At 46.1% G+C, this 14,601-nt stretch overlaps 1 protein-coding gene across 3 annotated transcripts in view; it reads left to right on the top strand.

The window, feature by feature from the left end:
* The window catches only part of LOC311060592 (thyroid hormone receptor alpha-B), a 169,922-nt gene that overhangs the window by 17,321 nt on the left and 138,000 nt on the right, over window positions 1-14,601 (top strand). For 2 of the 3 annotated variants that reach the window (XM_084078820.1, XM_084078819.1), the window contains one exon: window positions 12,195-12,282. The exons of the other annotated variant lie outside the window; for it this stretch is intronic. The gene's annotated coding sequence lies outside the window, so the exon portion shown is untranslated. The remainder of the gene's footprint in view (window positions 1-12,194; window positions 12,283-14,601) is intronic. 3 annotated transcript variants of the gene reach the window in all.

The following is a 14,601-nucleotide window of genomic DNA, read 5'->3' as shown; positions in this document are numbered from 1 at the left end:
CACACACACACACACACACACACACACACACACACACACACACACACACACACACACACACACACACACACAACACACACACACACACGTGTGCGCACACATGCACACACACAGCCTGACAGCTACCCTAGTCAAGCTGTTATCACCCATGCTTTCACAGATGACTCCTCTGTGAGGAACACATGTTGCATTAGTCGGCACAGTGTTTGCACATAGGAGACCTGTACAGTACACGGCGGATATACACAAAGGCACTTACAGTTCATTTTTCAGCCTGCAAGCCTCTCTGTTTGTACAGCCCTGTCTAAACCGTCTCCAGCGTGTATTCAACGCCAACAAGAGACGTACTTTCTTCACTCCGACTTGGTATTATAGTTGAGGTGACGTCAATGGAAGTGACCAGCCGCTTTCCGTCCGGGAGAGACTTCTCTGTAGAGAGCGCCCAGTAACGGAGGTTTCCTTTTTGGAGCCGGTTGCATTTTCTGTGCTAGATCGACAAAATATATTTTTTTTTACCGAGATATCAGCCGACTTTTAAAATGCTTACTGCTAGAATGAGTAATGCGCTTTTGTCCTGTATAGTTTGTGCCAATACATCTGCCGGTATTTAGATTCTTCGAATGAGAATGAAGCTGGCCGCTTCCTGTTTGGACTATCCTCAGAATAGATACAAAAATAGCACAGAGCTGAAAAAAAAAAAATATACTGTAAAGATGAAAAAGCGTTCAATTTGGGGGGACGGCGGATGTAATCACTGGCATGTTGGTGGATTAAACACAAATATAAATATTTCGTCTTTTAAAGCCAATACAGTTAACAGGCCGGCGCAACAATCTAGTTCTGTATGCAAAACGCGTTGGTAGGACCGGTGGTCCAAAGCTAATAGACTGAATGACAAGCAGGCAGGCCGGCTGTCCGGCAGTAATAACACCCTGTGTGAGCTAGAAGCTCCAAATGCGGGTCGAGTTCTCCTGGCTGTGTCCCTGACCCCCCCCCCCCCCCCCCTCCAGGTTGGGACACATCCAGCTGCACCCCCCTCAGACCCCCCCCCCCCCCCCAGGCGTCCTCTTTCCCCTACAACATCTGGAGCAGCTTGCTGGTGCCAAGGCAGGGGCCCTGTGGCCCTCGCTTCCCTCGCCTGCAGGAGGGAGAGCGAGTACATGCAAGAGCGAGAGAGATTAGCAGGACAAGAGAGACGCTGCACAGATCATGTGCGTGACATTGTGTTAGTGTATTGTCCACCCGGGCGAGTTTGAGTAAGTATTACTATGTGAAAGTGCACCCTTTAGAGTTCACTGCCTGCCGATGTTATGGGGCAGGCGCTGTCTGTCTGTGCGTGTGCGCAATACATATTTGTACTGTCGGCCTTGTCTGACACAGAGGATTAGGTGACCGAAGGCGACCCCAATGGCCTCCTCCTCCCCCTGCTCTGTCCCAGCTGTCTTCAACGTTTACCACAATTGTCACTTGATTGTGTCCACTCTACTGTAAAAAATAACTGAGCAGATAAAACACAATCTGCAGCTTACTAGCAGGGAAAAACAGTCTACGTATGGTTCAGTTTCTACTCTCAGAATTGAATTAACCACATAGACCCTAGCGTCCCAAATCTGTTGTCGAACATTCGGCGAAAATAGCAGATCTACAAGCTACTGTCATGTTGCGACACGTTTTGAGCTTTTAGATTGGCTATTTTTTGTGAAGGTATTTGGTGTAGAGGGAAAAAAGGAAGTGGCCTATACCTAAACCCCTGGTGGACTCCGCTTAACAAAGTATATAGGTTTAAGTGGTTGAATAAATGAACACACTGGATTTGACTGTGTACAGCCAGTTCACATGCTGTACTGTATGTCCTGTGAGCATGCGGTAGAGTAGTTTTAATCTAAATTGAGCCGGAGCGGCGGCATTGAGTGTCAGCTCGAACGCACAAAGATAGAGGATGATTAAGTGTTGACATGTGAGGGCGTAGTAGAGCGATGTGCACACTGGTCCTGTTGTTCATTCTGTAGCATCCCTCACACACGGTGCCATCGCTCTGTGTGTGTGAGGTCGTCCTTGTATCATCCGCTCCAGTTTAGCGGCAGGCTATAAATTGGCAATTTCCCCGCAGCAATTGTATCAGCTAAACTCTGGTACGTTTATTGTGCCTGGCTATTAAAATTATGATTCTGCTTTGCAAATAAGCCCCCCCCAACACACACACACACACACACACACACACACACACACACACACACACACACACACACACACACACACACACACACACACACACACACACACACACACACACACACACACACACACACACACGCCCCTGCACACAATACATACACACCTCAATGCTCTAGGCAACAAAAACACTATATCACACAATTACACGCAGTGTTCGAGGCTCTGAGGCTCCGTTGTGCAGCCTGCCAGTCTGCCAGTTTCGTCCCAAACAATCTAATTAACTGGCTTTGGAATCACAAGCTATGTATTTTTTTTATTTTTCATCCCACATGCCAATTAAGCGAGTGATTTTATCATTAGAAAGGAGCACAAGTGTATTTTCCACAGAGTGAATAATTGATTATCGAGCTATCTCTGTTGGAACACAGGCGGCTCATTATGCATATAAATGAACACACACACACACACACACACACACACACACACACACACACACACACACGCACACAGAGTTATAGATGTACCGAGACACACATTCAAGACTATAAAACCTTTGGAGGACCATAAAACCTGGCTGATCAAGCACAGCATGGGTTATTTTCTGGCTCTAGTTATTTGTGTGTGCGCGTGTGTGTGTGTGTGTGTGTGTGTGTGTGTGTGTGTGTGTGTGTGTGTACACGTGCGCTGTGGTACTACTCCATTATAGAAATACACCCAGCTGACTGCACTACCAATGAATTTGAGTCAGAGAAGAGACGGTATTTGCCGGAGAAAGGCGGAGGAATGAACAGAGTGAGAGAAGGAGGGAAACAGAGAGACAAGACCAAGAGAATAAAGAGAGAGAGAGAAAATGGGTCAAGCATCTGAAAGGCAGACATTCCTTTTTTTCTGTGATGGGTGTCAAGACATTATGCATTATTTCTTTTCTGTCTTGTGCTCTCTCTCTCTCTCTCTCTCTCTCTCTCTCTCTCTCTCTCTCTCTCTTTCTCCCTCTCTCTGTCTGTCTCCCCCCTCCCCTCTCCCTGCACCCTCTCTTTGACTTTCTAGTTTTTTCCCTCTCCCTCTCTCACTTTTTGTCTCTCATTCTGTGTCTCTCTCTCTCTGGCCAGAGTTGAGTGCTCACACAGAGTAGAGAGGAGAGTTATTATGCTTGGCATGCTTATGAAGGACGGACCTCAGTTTGGACAAGCCCCAGCTGATCAATCTCAACATTGGCTCACTTACAGTCGTGTGTGTGTGTGTGTGTGTGTGTGTGTGTGTGTGTGTGTGTGTGTGTGTGTGTGTGTGTGTGTGTGTGTGTGTGTGTGTGTGTGTGTGTGTGTGTGTGTGTGTGTGTGTGTGTGTGTGTGTGTGTGTGTGTGTGTGTGTGTGTGTGTGTGTGTGTGTGTGAGAGAGAGGTGCTCACCTCCCCACATGCGCGCGCACACTCACATACACACACACCTACACGTCAGCTCAACTCTTAAACTCTGCAAGCCAGCAGATTGCTCTCAAAGAAAAGTATATGCGCAAATACGTTGGTTTACAGTAATTTCAGGGCCGGTAACATAAATATTCCATACACGCCACGTAAGTACATACAGCAGTGTCAGAGCAACGAAATGGAAGGGTTGGGGTGAGAATTAATTCAACACAGACTATGCTGCATAGCGGCATAGTCAAAATACAGGAGTTTAAGCTTATTTTACCGCAGCACTCATTGTAAGTCATTCCGGATAAGGGCGCCCGGTGAAAGCTAAATGGTGTGTAGTGCAAATGGAGAATGTCAAATCCTATAGGATGTACGTACATCCGTGCTCTCAATAGCAAATGTACAGATAATGTTTCATGACGGCCTATAATCTGTGTCCCATCATTTGCATACACCCTGCCCCCCCACCTTGTTTACCCTACTGTATATAAGATGCACGTCTATGCACGCATGCATACACACACACACACGCACGCACAGACGCGCGTGCACACACACACAGGGCTTGATTTACACCTACGGTATGGCTTAATGCAATTCGTAGTGATTTACATAATATGCAAACAGATGGACGTGATTGAGCCTGTGGTTTGGCAGACTCTGTCTCTGGCAGCGCACTTTGCCTTCTTTGATTCAAAGAAGAAAAAAAAAACTAAGTGAAATCCCAGTCTTACGATGACAGAAACTCTCAACAACGCAGTACAAACCAGTGTTTACCTCTGGTTTGGATCAGCGGTGGTGTGCCTCCACAGTAAGAAACAACACCACCACTGGCTGTTATTTTCTTCCCTTCCCCCCCAAAATGTGACAGAAGTACTGTGTTAATCCGTGCAGTTAATGTTTCTATTCTGAAAAAGTATTCAACAAACAATATTTGGCACGCGACAACTTGCGGTGGCAGCCATTGGAATCATAAAACACTTCGCCACCAAGTGTGGAATTTGCTTTGGCACTTGTTGCTGTGACAACTTAACATAAAACAATTAACATGCCGCGAGACTGCCGACTAAGTACACAGACGTAGAGGACTGGCATTAGAGCACTTGAATGCTGCAGAACATTCTATTGTAGACTGAAGGCCCCTACACCCCAAACTGACTTGTCCTGACTACTACAGAGTGACTAATGTCGGGAGATCATGTGGGTCAGACAAAATTGTCAGAAAAAATGCTGTGCATGCTTTGTACACGCTTCCCAGGCGGTCTGCTGATGGTGCTGTTGTGCATCTGTGTGAGAGGAAAAAAGAGGAAATAATTATCCATGCCAGGTTGTGGCAGTAGTATGCAGGAGTGCATGAGAATTGGTCCACTCCTTGAGAGAACTGGAAGCTCAAGCTCAAGCGTCATTGGCTACAAAACAAAGAGCGAGAGCATTTTTACGCTACTCTGGTGTCGTATATGGGCACGTGATGGGAATGAGACCTTGAGAATATGGTACTGTCTAGTTTAAATGTGCAATGGGCACACTGACTGTGCCTTATTTAAGCTTGAAGGCTCCTGCATCAGAAGCAGAAGAGAGGGTAAATTATTTTCTCAACCAACCAGAGAGCTCTAACCCACCGGCGAAGCCAATTTGTTCTTGAGGGTCGGGTGAGCGGCCAATGCAGATGCATCACTACCGGCGAAGGCTGTGTACACACCACAGACGCTTATCAACAGCCCGATGCCCCAACATTGTGTTAGTGTGTCAAAGCCTTAAAGCAGACAGCAGATATAAGACTCAGTTTAGTATTTACTATACTGCCTTTGACTACTTTCAACCTAGCATCCATATTTTTGGTATGTCATTATAGGCTGCCTAGATCAGCTGTTTTAGTTATTTGTCGTACGACCCAGATCCCAAAGCACACCAGCTGCTGTATTAAATCACAAGTAAATCACTGCTTGGAATTTTATCACTTATATCATCAATGTTACTTGGCACATTGGAAGCTGCAGCACAGAGTGCAGCAGCTTTTAAAACTCAAGTATCGCATAAATGAACACATGGAAAAGGAAAATATTACATGTATTGGAAAGTGTGAAACACAAAATTTCAAATCTGTTTTGAGGGACCAAAATACTAGACTTACTGTACATGCCTAAAAATATGTTTTCACAACACATTCTAGCATGAAAATATACTACTATCACGTAAAAAATACTTTTTACGTGAAAAATAAACAGGATGAAGATAATGACGTTAGACAGCATGTATGAGCTAACTTCTCCCTCCGGTCAGCAACCCTACACGCTGAGAGCAGGTGATTGTAACCGGGCGACCACAGGAGAACAGCAACCTAGGATGAATACCCCATTATATGTATTACCTCTGGGATGGGGGGGGGGGGGGGCTGTGTGTGTGTGTGTGTGTGTGTGTGTGTGTGTGTGTGTGTGTGTGTGTGCGTGTGCGTGGCGCGTTTTTTTTATGTTTTCATACTGTACCTTTCTCTCTCCCTATTGTCATAATGTGGTCAGGTGCATGGTTGATAATAGCCAGCCTTGTGTGTATGCCCACCATTAGTGTCAGTCTGTCATGGCCATATGCAGCATCCTGAAATCATGCTTTGTCTTGTGCGATGCACACCAAAGGCAACTGGTTCATATTGACTAGAGTACATCTAGCGTATTGGACAGATGATTTCAAATCCCTCAGTTATGGCGCCAGCAGGGATAGACGGGAGATGCCAGTGCTTTTAGTTTTGTAGCTTCATCTGTCCACACACCTGTCTTTTCTGACTGTCTGTCTCTTTTTTCATCTCAGTGTTCACCGGTGTGGCTGACATGCAGTGGGCACAGATTCCCTGTACCCTGTTCCTCAGGAGGAGGAATTTTAATGAGCGGGGTCGTATTGCGTCCTGTCACACAGTGTCTCAGTGTATACTAGAAAAGGACCCATTATATATACACTCCCTTTGCTTTCTTTCTTTACTGTACAACTTTGCCAACTTGCGACAGGACACAGCCTTTACTGTAGATCGTTTTAAACAAATAACTGAGATAATGACGCGGGCTCAAGCGTCATTTATACTTTGTGGTATTGCTCGCTGGAAACAATTGGTATTCAAGTGAAAATTGCAATGTTTTCACTTTGAAATCAGGTTTCTTCAGCCAGTGGCACGGCGTGTGAAGAAGTATAAATGAGCCTGGTACTCTTTGTAGTGCTGTATTAACACAGACACACACTCATACTCTCACTCACACACACACGTGTCACAATAAATGTGGAAACATGGGAAATGTATAGATTTACTGGTAAATGTGTATTTCCCATCAGGAAAAACAACGTATGAGATTTCCTGGCAGATTTTCTAGCAGGAAAAAAAGGAAATAAGCACGCTGGCGCCCACCAGAAAGTGTTCTGTCAGAATGCTCTCAGGTGGAGATTGTATGGGACAGAGGAGGTGGAGCACTCATTTTGTTTCCTCTCAACTAAATAAAGAATGGTTTTATATACATGACTTTGTACATCACTTGAAAACAAGGCAGGCACACCGACAGCGAGGCCTTGAGTCTCTAGGAGAGTAGCCTCGATCACCAGGCTTTTATTTGCCTTCGCGTTTTGCTTAAAAAGGAAGCCTGGACCAACTTCTGGCATAGGAAGTGGGAGTCAACCTTTCATTTCCCCAACCAACCAGAGTGCAGTGGGCGTTGCTCCAAATGTTGTGACGTCAGGGCTCTCTATAGACCATATTCACACGTCGGCCATATTGCCATTAAGTCAATGAAATTCCACCCCAGTTGCCACCCCAGTTGCCACAGCAACGCAATGTTAAATTCCAAAATGGCCGGCGTGTGAATATAGCCTATGCTGCACATTGGGGGAGGAGGAGGGGCACGGGGCGGGTTGCGGGCGCACAAATCGGTGATCCAATTGTTTTCACCGGTTGTTTTCACCAGAGATTTTGAATACGCCCCTCTAGACTAGATGTCAGACGCGCTGGGGCAGGCTACTAGGAGGGCGAATGGCGAGTGTCCGCGCTGAGCAGCCGATGGATGGAATAGGTTTATGACCTGTTTTGCACACATGCAGATTTTTTTGTGAAATTAAACGAATGCCCCCCTGTCCCCACCACGACCAGATATCGTCCTTCAAAACTGTTGGAAAATCTATTTTGAATTGGTAGAAGAGGGACCATTAATCATGAGACCTACAGTAGGATAGTAGCATTGTGTCAGAGGCCGCATAATGAAGGGGAGAGAGCCAAATCCTCACAGGAGTACAGGTGGCAGAAGAGCTAAACTATGTAATTGATATTAACGGTATGAAGACTGTTGCCAGGAAAGGGGTGGACACTTGTTTTACATTATCACTGAGGCCCACAATGAGGCACAAATCCACATTTTGTGCTGCAGCACAAAATGCTGTGACATCTATGCATAAGCTGGGAAATGTGTAGATTTCTCACCCCACTGAGAATTGTACACAATAATTACTAGTAAATCGATACAGTATGCAATGCAAGCAGGAAGCCCAAGGCTTGTTCAGGGACAGGCTCCTGGTGGACTGCTGTATCACTGCAGTTGACATATAAGGTAACCTCTGCACAGTGGGTGAGGGATGTTATATTATGTATATGACGATACATTACTACCACTTATGTCTCTCCTGCAGCACTGAGCCCTTTACTCTTTCCTGCTCAGACGCCCGTTCACGCCGAAGAACGGAGGGCAATGGAGGTAAAAAAAATCCTGCCTCCCAGCAGCTGGCCCTCTTATCTGGGCAGCCTGTGCCCATGCATATTTATCCCATGGGCCGAGTGGCTGAGCGCTGGCTTAGCATACGGATTAGCATGAGGGAATCAGATGCAAGGCCACACAAGAACGGCCGTTGCCGGAAACCCTGCCTCTTAAAACAGCCTGACGGAGGCTTGGTGGGGTTGGGGGTAGGGGTGGGTGTGTAAGGGGTGGGTGTGTAGGGGGGGGGGGGGGGGGGTGTTGAAAGTAACATCCGATACAGCGGCTTGATGGAGACAGCATTGGTGGTGGGGAATTGGCAGTATAGCACATGCAGCGCACGTCTGACCTTTGACACAGGCTCCCGTAGGAGGGGTTAATGGGTCAAGTAGGGCCCTAGTCTCCAACAAGTCCTTTTTTAAGTGGCACTTGAAAGCAGTCCTCCCTCTGTGTGTGTTTAAGGACAGCCTGCCCCAGCTTTACATTGCAGCCCTCTGAAATGTATGCAGAGGATCGGGGGGAAAAAAACATAGGCAAACATTGAAAAAGAAGTTATTGAAAGTCTTCCAGGCCGCTCCAGGCACATTCCAGCCAAAATCAAGACTTATCCTAGATTTGAATAGCCTCGGCCGCCCCGGCATAAGGAGTGCTTTTTTAAAGTTTTTTTTTCTTTTCTTGAAAGAGCAGTATGGTCGCTTGATTTGAGGAATTAACTGAAATGAACTGTGCAGTGCTTGTCTCCGCTAATCAAGATGCAGCCTGGGGGGGTGGGAGAACTGGTGGAAAAGTATATGACTTGCCAACAGTGGTGTCTTGTGTCAGTGTGGGTGCGTATGTGCTGTGCATTCAAATGACCTATATAATAATAATATCGTGTCTTCCTTCTTCGCCTCTTCTTAAAGAAAAGCACGGCGATCCCTTTTGCTAAAGGGTTTGTTTGTTGAGCCAACTGGTAACACAAAACCACACTCATTCGCTTGGCACAGGCATCAATTAGAGAAAAAAAAAGACAAAAAGAAACATTGGAAAGCTTGTCCGCTCCTGCTGCACCATATAAAATCAAATACACTGTTGCTCCAATTTCTCTGGTTGCATACACAGTATGAGAGCCATGCACCGCTAAATCTGGATGTGCATAGTCGTTGCTTTGGCGTTATGTTGGCCTCTGTAACCCACATTGACCCTGCTGTAACATGCTGTTCCATTGTGAGAACTCAGAAGACCTCTGACCACAGCTCTGTCTCAGATGAAGACGTCAGAATTGCAAATGAAGCTGAACTGTGTAGACAACAGCTATCCTCCGACGGATCCTATCAGGCACTGTCGCTGATTGACGAGGTAACGGGAGCGAGGGAAAATCTGATATTTAAAAGCCAAAGATTGGGCTTCACGTGTCCCTTTGAAAGCAGTCAACACAGACAGCCATGTCAGACAAACAGAAAGAGAGGGAGGGATGGTTTCATTATCTTCTATATCAGAGATATGAGTGGCCTTTTCCGCGTTGCTTGCCAAGTCAGGTGTGAAGGTGATGATGTCGCTACATTGTGTAAACCAATGATTCTCAGTGATTCTTTTTAATTTCTAGGACCCCCAGTTTGATATGTGCTAGGTCACTGACCCCATACAATTTATATATCTGGGATTACGCTCTACACTGTAAAACCTCAGTGCTAATTTATACACTCTGAGTTACAGACCCATAACTACCAAGCATTTGGCTGGGGACCCTCTGGAACATCCTCAAGGACCCCTAGGGGTCCCCAGACCCCATGTTGCGAACCACTGGTGTTAACACAGACGAAGACCGGAGGACTGAAACGCTTTCGATCGCGTGACTGCCCCTATGCATTAACATAAGCATTTAAACTTATTTGGTGAGTGCAGATGTTCCCTTTTTCATTCTGGATGTGAGGCAGCTACTACCACTCAGGCGACAGTTGAATCAGATAGACGGATGAACCGCAAAATAATCTACCACGTCTGCTACAGACATTGAAAGGGAATGAAATAATGAAGTGAAATATCCTGGGGCGTGTGAGTTTATTGTGTGTGTGTGTGTGTGTGTGTGTGTGTGTGTGTGTGTGTGTGTGTGTGTGTGTGTGTGTGTGTGTGTGTGTGTGTGTGTGTGTGTGTGTGTGTGTGTGTGTGTGTGTGTGTGTGTGTGTGTGTGTGTGTGTGTGTGTGCTTGCACACTTGTAGGGTAAGAGATGTGTGCGAGTGTGCGTCCCAGATGGGAGGAATTATGTAATTTGCCACAGCCAGATCAGATATGTTTGATCCAATCCAAAGTGGCAGGCATGGTCCTGCTCTGTGCAAATGTAATGAATTTTATGTGCAGTGTAATATCATTTACTCTGGAAAAATTGCCAAACATGTGACCAGAAGTTGGAAGTACTAGTATGTCTGCAATACATCCTTGTGGGGGGGTTGGGGGTTTAAGTTAAGGTATCATTATTATCATCTCCACTAGGCCGAAGGCAAGGGGGGAGATTATGTTTTCACCCATGTTGTTTTTTACTGTCCGCGGCTAATCTCGCAAACCGCCGGCCCGATCAGTGCCACATTTCTTGTGCAAGCTGCCAGTTGGCCAAGAAAGTACCCCATTCATTTCTTTTTTTCACTTAAATTAACTTAAATTTTATATTGTAAGTCAATGGAGGCTGAAATCATGCCCAGATGGAGTAATGCGTCACTATACGTCATACAGTAGATGACGGATGTCATAGCCTGCACACCCGGTCCGGCGGAGTATGCGCCGGACCATAGAGCGCATACAGTTTACAATTTTGGCATTTATCAGACGCTTTTATCCATAGTGACAGTGTGAAATCAGAGTAAGCAGTGCAGGCAGGAACCTTAGTCAACAAACAACATAATAGAAGTAGAGTGCAAAGAGAACAATGCAGTGTTTCAAAGAAACTAGGATACCAGGTAAACATCAAACCTCGCATCCGTCTAAAAATACTGTCTCAATAACATTTGTGTTCAAGTCTAAATCACAAAAACGTTAACAAGAAGTAACCCTGTGTAGTATAACTAGCATGTGTCAAAAAAGGTGACAAGAAGAGATAAACCTCTGAACCTCTCTTGTTTCATTTGTTTAGGGAAAGATGTCTGAACACCCGCTGGGTGCCCAGGCAGTGGCCTACACATTTCCCACATTTTCCGCATCTGGTGCAGGGATTCAAAACTGTGACCTTCCTGTCACAAGTCCGAGTTTAGTTTTTTTTCTTAAGGATAAGAAGTGAACAAGTTCAGCGGGCTTGAGCTGTGTGATTGACATTGTTGAAATTCTTCCTGCCAATGATATCAGTACTTAGCTGTATGGTATACCAGCTTAGGGGTATAGCCATATATGTCAGCCTAAGGTCGCAGGACCTGGAGCGATGATACCTAGAACAGAAATCCTTTCCGGAGACACATTCCTTGACAAATATACCACGTCTTGTAAGGCTCATACTGTAAACTCCTTTTGATTCCTCTGGCTAGCCTAAGCCTTAGGTTAGACACCTCATTTGGCTAAAGGATTAAGCCTGTAAGCCTTTTAGTGGTAAGCTGGTCACATGAAAATCTAGCATCGGTTAGCGTAGACGAGGGGGAGCCTCACGCCTTCTTCTAGGATTTTCACCTCCGCTGAACCTCCAGACTCCTCCCCATGGCATCCCCTACATGCACAGATTACTGGCTCGGAGGAGGATTTTGTGCGTAGAATCACGGTGTTGCTGTGCCACCCTCCCTCCCTTTCTTCCCTCCCTCACTCCCTCCCTTCCTTCCTTCCCTCCTCTGGATCAATTCCTTTTTTATAAGCCAGTAGATTCCTGGATTGTTTGGCTGAATGGATGTTTCTTGTGCTGGAAGGTTGAAGGATCACACCTTTTCTCCTCTCATTACAGGCCGCTGCAGGAACCTATGTTTGGATGTAAGCTGACAACACAAATGTGATATAGGTGTTATTGAAGCTGCGGACAACAGAACACAAAGGTATGTGTTTTATTTTTGCACTGTTGTCCCATACATAATTCTAGAGGGTCACTGATGACTTAAAGTTGAGCCTCTAGCAAAGTTCCTACAGTATGTGAACAGGCATCAGTCGGAGCTGTCAGTGTCCAGTTACGGTGGTACGTTTTGACAGTGTCACGGAGTCAAAGGGGAGGTGGGTTGGTTTTGTTTTTCCATGCCGGAGTGCAGTGTCTCGTTCCCACAGGTGCACATATCAGGTTTGGTTTGCAGGGAGGGGCTCTCCTGCCTGTATGTACAGTAGCATGTTGACATCTCTGCTTCACAATGCCACAGACTGCCTGCTAGGGCCACATACCTGTAGTTGATCATCAGAATCACATTATATCTCCTTCCTTCCTTTCCTTCAAGGGACGTGTATATCTGACATCTTTTTAAGAGAAGTTATTTCCTTTTATCACCAAATAAATTCATTCATTCATGCCATGCAGAATGGCCTGGGATACACATCTTATTTCTTATTTTTTCATACCGAGCAAATCCCAAGTATTAGTTTCCCTTTCCCTCCTACACTCACACACAAGTCATTATTCATTGTAATCACTATGTTCAGTGAAAAAAACAAAAACAAGGCTCTTGTCATTCTTGTCATTATTCTCAGAGTCTGTACAGATTCTTGTCATTATTCTCAGAGTCTGTACAGCACACGCTATCTTTGGCTCCCGCGTAACTTTTATGTTCTCTGACCCCTCCTTCAACCCCAGCTGCCGTCGGGGCAAACATGGTCAAATCCCAGTAGTTCATGTGGAGGACAGAGAAAACAACTCAGGGCCAACAGGCGCGTGAAACCGACACACCGGAATTAGCGTGGCGCTGCAACAGGTGAAGCAGAGCCAGGTTTTTTTTTCTTCTCTCCTTTACGATTGCTGGCCTGGGACCAGGCGAGCGCAGCGCGGTTTGCCAGGCCCTGAGACTCAGCAGTCAGCAATCTTCCAGGAGAAAGATATCTTGCACAATGTTATACTTGCACTTTTTCTTCCCCTTTTTTTCCCTCCCTCTCCCTGCTGCTAACGCGCGGTGCTGCATTGTTGATGGGGGTCGCGCCTTACAGCGTTGCTGCAGCGCACACACTCTACTGACTTTGAGCCGGTACTTACGGTCCGGATTAATTTAGAATCGCATTGGCTGCCCGCTTTTGCATGCAAGTCATGCTGCGACCTTAAGTATGCAACTCATGAACTGCAACAAACTTAGCATTTTATTTGGCTTGAGCTTCTGAGCGCTTCTGCAGCAGCCGGAGCAAGCAAGCGAGGAAGGGGGCAGAGAGTGCACGTTGCATTCTATCCAGCGCACGTTGTGAGTCGAGGGCACGGTCTGTCAGAGGAGATGAGGTGTGAGTGCGGATGGAGCACAGTGATCATAGATCCCTCCCTCATGCCACTCAGGTGGCGTAGAGAGAGATAGAGAGAGGGAGGAGGCAGCATTGTGCCACTCCCTGCCCATCTGTCATGCTTGGCAGGGGAATCACTTTCACTCTCGCTGTCTCTCCGGGAGTGCACACAGGGGAAACACAACCATGAACACACAGGCACGTGCGTGTACGAGCATGCATGCAGGTACACACACACTCTATTCCTCAAACAATATCAGAGTATGCTGTGAGCTAGCTGGAAGGCGGAAGCTCTGAGCTGTGCTGGCAGACTTCCTCCGCTGAGTGCTGGGGAGCCATAAACTGAAAGGGCCAAAGAGTGAGTAGTTGTTTGAATGTGGCCTGCTTCTCTGACTGTAGGACTGGCCACCTGGCTGGGTAGTCCCAAATGCACACTTTTGGACGCCGGCCCCCTGTGTTACAGCTCCATTTCTTTATTTGGGGGAATTTTATTTTTCAGATGGCTGTTTAAGCCCCCCCATCACCATCACCATGGGAAAACCCTCTCTATGGCTATTAATATGGCGTAGTACAAAGACGCAATGACATTTAGAGTGAGCGGGCAGACAGACGTAGGTGCGCCAGCAGTTTCCTATATGAATATGCCGCCTCTCCACTTATGTTTGTGACATTTCAACTAGCAATTTCTCCCAAAAATCAATGGGCTAACTCAATAACCAGCCTCAAGGCTTTCTTTGTTTTGGTTGGGTTTTTTGTATGTCTAGACAGGATACGCACTGGCTGTAATTTCACTTTTGTCTGAAACCAAAGCTTTAACTAATTTGGGAGGACATGATTTGCAAAGTACACAGTTAAATGATATTTCCAGGAAACAATAAATGAACAGCGGTGCCAGTTACTAGTAGATGACATTATCGTCTTTTTGTTTTTGTGTGCATGACTTAATTTATTGA

Source organism: Gymnoscopelus microlampas (assembly GCF_963454915.1).
Source record: "Gymnoscopelus microlampas genome assembly, chromosome: 14".
NCBI classification, from domain to species: domain Eukaryota; kingdom Metazoa; phylum Chordata; class Actinopteri; order Myctophiformes; family Myctophidae; genus Gymnoscopelus; species Gymnoscopelus microlampas.
The sequence above is the reverse complement of the archived record's forward strand: the minus strand, read 5'-3'. Positions and strand labels throughout refer to the sequence as shown.